The following is a 7724-nucleotide window of genomic DNA, read 5'->3' on the forward strand; positions in this document are numbered from 1 at the left end:
TGTAATTCCCTCTAATTGCCAGCTGTAGATTATCTTGTCGTAGCATGGTCTGTCTGGTAAGAACAATGGCTAAAGTGACGTATTGCAGAAAGTCATGGGGCACGACAGGCTATACAGAATAGCGGTGGATAATTTACAAACCAACATTTCTAAATGTTTGTTAAAAGTTATTGCTGCAGCAAGTGATCAATGGGTTATATAAGCTGAGCTCGTGATAACATATGACGCCATTTTTTTTACATTTGAGCTTTGCTCGATGTCGGTGAGTTACGCTTATCATTCAATTGGTTGACAATAATTCAGTTGATTCAAAAATATTCTGAAGATGAGATTATGACTGCGAAGTTCCTTTAGCGTTGGAAACAGTTTAGCTGAGACGCCGATTTCTTGAAGATCGTACGCGTCTTTAGTCGTTCAATTGAAGGTACTCAGGCCTCTCGCGGAGCGGATGGAACGGGAGGGATGCCTATGGGTTACCAAATCATAAGAGCTATATAGATATTGTTCAAAGCTTTTAAACGCAATGTGCAAACACACGTACATATTCGTAAGTAACTATTTCTAACTTTGCTATGGATTCGTTTTTTACAATAGAGGATAAATTAAAAAAATATATAAATACTACGAATGTTCTTACTACAATATCCAAATGTATTCCCATAAAAGGCACGGCATCCTTCTAATCATGTATTGACTATATACAAGCCAAAGTTCTTTAGCACTCAGATAGCCTGCATTCGATATCTGTTAAAGCAGTAGAAAAAACCCAAGTCATTTCTGTATTCCTATAATGCTATGTTATAACGCCATAAAGTACGTTTAAAATGCAATACTCACAACGATAGGTACTGCGGCCATTCAAATGCTTTTATTGATTCGTACCATAATACCTTAGGATTACAGAAGTGGAATTTGGATGACAGTGATAATCCGTCTTCGATTAAAATAATTTGTCAATTTCCTGCGACCATAACCGATGTGAAAGGAAGACGCTTCAACTGTCAAAAGTCCTCTAGCTCATCCTGCAGATATCCCTATTAGGCCTATTTTTTCAGAATTATTAACCCGCCTTTTTTCGACCTGCTCGCTAGCGATCCTCAACTCTTATCTTTCGTTGAAAGACTTTGTTATAGTTTTAATATAAGACTGCAATATTGGTTTTGTCCACTATGCTATACGAACATTAGCTTGCGCTTAGGCTCTGAAATAGGTGCGCTATTTTTTAAGCAAGATTTCCTAAAATAAAAATAATTTTTATCCTAGAAAATTGTATAATTATAAGGATAAAGAAGAACATTTAAAAAAAAATGTACAAATAATTAAACGTAGGTAGTAAAATATAGCCAAAAATAGCAAGTTAATCGTAATATTTTTTTGTTATACATCGCAATAGAGATGGGGTATCGCGTTGTATTTTAATTACATTTTAGAATTTTTTTTTAAATTTTGCAATCGTTTAGTTCTATATATATATATATATATATATATATATATATATATATATATATATATATAATATGTTCTAGCGGGTTTCCGCTACAAATGAGTAGGCTGTTGCTAAATGAGGTGTGAAGATTGTTGTTCTCGAAAAATGGCTAGTTCACCTAAATTCTAGGTAACATTCTCAAACTTGGACAAAGAGCCAAGAAGATGAAAAGAAGAAGCAATAAGTAGCAAAGAAGCTACTATATATATATATATATATATATATATATATATATATATATGCGGTTTATAACAGCTCTTGCGATATTGTGCGAAATGTCAGTCGTTCAGGAGGACGGTTATTTGTTGTGATCAGAATGTTAACGAGTAGATACCGAAATCGATGGAATCAATTCGCTAAAAAAATTAATGACAATTGAAAATTGACTTTTCTCAGAAACAAATCTGTGCACCTCCCTTCCTTAGGCTTGGACTCCTAGATATTGCGACGAATACGTTCTGCAGAAATACTGTTTCTGAGAGCACAGCTAAGTCACACGATTGACATAGTAATATCTTGGCTTACGACGTCTCGTTCAGAGCCTTTTTTTATTTCAAGACGCTTTTCGCTTAGGCGAATCTTCCTTATTAATGGTTAAATAAGTGTAGATCTTTTGGTCAGCGTTGCTGCTACAGGGTTCGGCGCATTAGATTCCAGCATAAGAAACATCTTCGGATTTTTTTTTGGCTGTTGTTTTGTTGAGCAGACCGTTTTTGAGTCTGTTTGCTGTATAGGGCAATTTATAACACTGAAACAGAAATGCTATTTCGTCTTACAAAAAAAAAAACTTAGCAACGAACTAATTTATTACGTAGTTGCTGTAAGTCTCACGACCCTCTCCCATCTTTCAGCTATCGTAACTTTCAATTTATTCTTTTCCGCCAGAAATCTAGCAGCCTAATGTAGAAAAAAGCCATTCGGCCAGGTTTTGAACCTTTGCCACTATGTATGGTTAGTAAAAATCACTTGCCAGTGATCGGTGAAGTTCATAATTCAACACAAATGGTCTGAACAACAACGTGAATGTGACAAAAAATCTCTCTCTTAGCTTTTTGCAGAACGGCTTTCGCAGTATTTGCCATTTACGGTCTGGCATTGTTTTATAGGGGGCTTCAGTTGCTGTGTGCACGGGATCTGTTCGGTTGGAAGGTTTCGCTTACTGGACCCAACTAGCCCGCACAGAAATCCTTGAGGCCTTTGTCCTTTTCAGGTATTTTTCACTATCTAACACCCTCCTAGTGGCACCAAATGCAAATCATCGTTTTCTCAGGTTGGAAATCTGGCTTGACGCTGAACTGGAGCGTACCTTCTAAAGCTATCCATTCTTTTATCTAAAAGCTGTCCATCCGATGGGAAAATACCATTCTTCGTCACCGGTGACGATTTTGTGTAGAAGCGTGTCAATACGTACTATTGACATTTATTGATCTAAAGCGGCTGTCCAGAATCATAGTTAATTTTCTGATCCGATTCATGATTTTTTGCCGGCCGTCCTTTTTCTAAGGTGCCGGCAATGATCTTGGAGTGGGGTACATCCTACGGTTTTAGGATGCTATTCTTAAACTTTGCAAATCAGTTTCGAAAAGTCCTCTCAATTATGTGTAGAAAATGTCGAAAAATTCGATTTTGCCTGAAACCTCGACCTTTCAAGCCTGAACTCGACGCAGACTTTGCTTGCTGCCTAACGAGTTGCACCGGACTTACTAACGAGATAGGGCACCATTGAATGGTGGTACAGAAACAAACAAACAAACACTGGGCAAGTAACAAGGAGAGGAGACATTAAAAACAACTTGAAAGTTATTCTGTTCCAATCCAATAATGGAATAATCAAACAAGGTACCATTACCGGGTGATGAAAAGCGAGCCAGCCGCGGTACATCCGAAGTAAAGTTCCAACAAAATCAAAAATCAATTATGTGCCTGGTGGGCCGGAAAAAAGCTTTTAAGGTTATGAATTTAACATAACACTATACAAGTTTCTGGAGAGGGTGGCACTTGCGCTATGTAAGAAGCAACCCAACTTCCTGATAAAGAAAAACCCTTTGCCTTTAGTAGGAGTAACCCGGAACACCACGAGACAGGTGTAATAGGAATCACTGGCACATTCACCGTGCTAACCTGCTTTCCCGTTTTCACTCCAACATCTAATACTGAATTTTCAGAATGTCTTTGCTAATTTAGTCTCTGCGACAGAGGATTTAGGCATGAAATGAACATGAAATGACATTTTTTCATTTCTCCTGCACCAGAATACATTTATATGTACATAAAAAGTTAGGCGTATGTAAGCCTCCAGAGGTGGAACTCAGTCGTTGTTACAATATCTATCTATATATATATGTGCGTGTGTACATAATAACAAACAATAAACCTTAGATATCATTAGTTAAGCTGTATGAACATTAACGATTGAGATGTCTTCAACAGGCTTAGCCATGGCATAGTGAAATCGATGATAGAGATATATAGCAAGATTTTGGGCAAAGAAGCATACGATTTAAGTCAATATTATCACAGAATCACCGCTTGCGCCAACTCTCTTTGCCATGTATTTTACTCTGGAATTGAAAATAGGAGGAAATATAGAAATAGCCCCGTTCTCTAAATAATTTAGACGTTTGTATTCCTAGTTAATCTCTCCATCTTGATACATACGGCTGCTATCGTTTACATCTGATACGGAAACCATGGTAACGTGCACACCTTGTTTTCTGCCAATTCAAAAACAATCTTAAAATATGTGTTAATGAGGTATAGCTTGGGGCGTTGCTGTCGACGCTTTCTTAAAGAAGTTCGTTGTTCTATTATACCAATTCTCTGAAAATAGCTACTTGAGCTTAAGGATAAAATCCGTTAAAGTACGACGTTTTAAACCACTCTTTAACACTAAATCCAACCCCTCTGAATAATGTCATACTATTAAGGTTTTATGGAATAATGAATCTGTTGAATAAAATATGGCTATTGTGCCACTCAGCCCTACTTCTGTAATGAAACGTGGTGTAATGGACTGCCATTAACAAAAAACATCGTCTATATATTTCCTCCGCATAGGAGAAAGCAGCAACATATGTTACATGAATCGTGAGCGTAATCCTTTCTAAACTAGAAATTATTCCTCCTGACTATAAGCTTATTGTCTATCGATACCTAACTAAAGTTAACATTTCCCCACTCTGTTTGCCATGAAAAAAATACATTTAAACTACGCAATATAAATATTAAGAACTATAACCCGAAGCCAAATTATTCCGGAAATATGGTCTCCGTTTAATTTTTTATACCATCTGGAAAACCATATTATTGGAATTGATGGAAAGGAGATGGCGATCATGTAACGCCAAAGTTACGATTCAAAATGTACAGAACAAACAGTCTGGACGCTGGCAACATCTGTCTTCATGATTTCCCTGTACGGAACCCACACTTCATACGCTGTACAGATCTTTGAGAGATAGAAAACGTACGCTGTCGAAGGCCGTATTATGAAAGCGACGTTCATTTTCGTTAACTTTCACATTAACGTTTTTCGCGGTGAAGTTACCTGATCAAGGAGCCGCTTGGGGAAGCAAGTGTGCCAGTTTTTGGGAACCTAGCCAAGACTATTGCCACGTTCGATTTTTCTCAAGAAAGAGGTATAGTCCCAATGACAGCGACAACGACGGAAGTGATCTCGACAAAAAATTCAGATGCACTCTACCAATGGAAGGGGCGACCAAGTAATATTTCTTGTTTAGGCATAGGCATTCACTGAGCTGTCATTTGGCTTTCTTAAAGGGCTAACCAATCAGCGTCCTTCTTCTTCCGCCCCCCTGCGTAACAGAAGGAAGGCCAAAGAATGAAGCGTAGTAACACATAAAGCAGTACAAAGCAAAGTGGCCTTTCATGAAGAAAAGCTTTGTGGCGACTCAAAGTGCCGAATATTAACGGCACTCAACTTTACCTGCTTCGTCAATACTTTATTGTTATCTTTTAAGTTACTGATAACCCGAAGCAACCTGTGTATGTATCATAGACTATAGATTAATAGGTTAGTGGAGTGGCAGCCACTGATTCATACCTCATCGAGTCACTGGGAAAACTTACATATATACAACATAAAATTGCGATGCTATTTTCAAGGGTACGAAATCTTAAGCACTACATACTTTTATATATAACAGAGAGAATTAGAAATGTGTGTTGGAGCAATAACAATATGTCATGTACGTTAGATTTCGTTAGCTTATACCCCAAAGCTATAAAGGGTAAACTAGTTAATGTAAACTTTTAGAAATTACGGCACTCAGTAGTGTAATGATTTGATTGAATTGACTTTTTTTTTTGACATATCCTTTTTTTTTTTGTTTATTCATCATGCCCTTCTTGCCATTTTCAAGCTCGGTAACCTGCGCCCCAATTTCTTAGCTTACCAAGCAATTCATTATCGCACAAACTCCCACAGCGTATTTTGTCACTGTATCGTATCGTGCTACGTCAAAATCTAGCAACTGGTGATTCAACAAATTATTAACCTTTCATAATCTAAAACGTTATCTCTTCATTTGTGTCAAAAAATATTAATCTTCATAGCGTAGAAGAGCTCAGCTATCGATTGTCTCCTCTGTGCCACCCAAGGCTAGCGATGGCATTCAGCTTCAACCTTCCTCATGGAGATATGAACATTTTTTTTTACCACATCTAACTATTTAATATTTGATTGAATCAAATGTACTACTACCCCTTTCTCATTACGTTTTCACACCTCTATATTCTTACCAAACGCGTGACCGGAGAAACCAAGACGTATCGAAAAATAATCTCATAGGATTGACGATCGAAGAAGTAAAGCAACGTCGAATTGCCTTCGGCTACGCTTCGTTGTAACACGCCCATTTTATTTAGTCACCTCCGATACATGACCTCAGCCGCCCTCTGACATTATCATGCAATTACTTTGCATGCATCCTGTTTCCATGACGTCTCGTCGGGAGTATGGTTTCTTATATATGCTTATTAGTGAGCAGGCTGTTTGCTGTAGGTACGCAAAGGTTTCAGAGTGAGTTGATGTTTAGTAGTAAGTAGTAATAAGTAAAGTAAATGTTTAGTCTTGGCTTTCGCCATAAACTACGCATGGTAGCACATTGATCGAAAACAAAGTGAGCTGAGACTGAACTGGAGGACCCGATTAAAGACTTGATGCAATTTGTAAATACAGTCGGGGTAAGTGTGTGCATTACCCAATCAAAAGGTAAACAACCAACATCTACTGGAAGAGCATACAATATACGCTACGCAAAACCACGTAGCACGGATTTCATTATTAGCAAGTATGACTTTCAGGGAAAAGCTCCACAAATAGGGTGAGGACGAGATTTTTTAAACTTGTTTTCTTTTAAATGCAGAATAGCTGTTCTTCCGACCTTTGTACCCACTAGTACCCAGTTAGAAGTTACTGTAACTCGAAAGGCCCCAACATACGGGATGCTTGCGTGGTCAAAGAGCACTGATGTAAAAGAGAATGTCATAACGACACTGGGAGAGGGTACGTGGAGGAGTCGACGTTTAGATTGACGTAAATCTTGACTTGAGGACGAAATTCGTATTGACACTTTGAAGAACAAAGAAATTGTTGCTCCGCACGCACCTGCAATTACGGTATGAGACAAACACCTTTAAGTGCTATTCCGAGTACCAATGCTGTGCTAAAGATGTTTATATTGTGACATTCGAAGTCATTCCTCTAACACGTTGTTGGGTGCCTTTGCTTAATTTCGAAAATAGTTGCCGCCGTGGCATAATTGCAACGTGCCGGCACGTCTTGGTCGGTCACGATACATGACCGTAAAGGACACGCTCATCAGCTTCGGACAAACGAACGATTCTCGTTTCTCGTTCAAGTTGCCAAACCTCTTCGAGTGTTCTCGCTGCCGACGGTTTCCTTCGAAACGTTAATTTTACGCTGGCCGCCAGTCGGCTAACACTGTATCTCAGCTCATAAAACCCATGACAGCTGTTAACTTCGGAAGGCATTACATCCTGTGTGTAAATTTGCTGGCTCCACTTTTAGAAGGTGCTCTAGGTACCACTAGTTCAAGGAGCTTTTCATCCGAGTAGATCATTTTGCAAATTCTAAATCGGCGGCCGAGTTTATTGTATCGGGTATTTTAGCAAGCCATCAAAAAATAGGATCGAAGCAATCTAATATGTCCACTTAATAAGCTGTCTACTGGTACACTAATTCGAATGCCTCAGT

Source organism: Varroa destructor, unplaced genomic scaffold (genome assembly GCF_002443255.2).
Source record: "Varroa destructor unplaced genomic scaffold, Vdes_3.0 BEIS01000002.1, whole genome shotgun sequence".
Lineage (NCBI taxonomy): Eukaryota > Metazoa > Arthropoda > Arachnida > Mesostigmata > Varroidae > Varroa > Varroa destructor.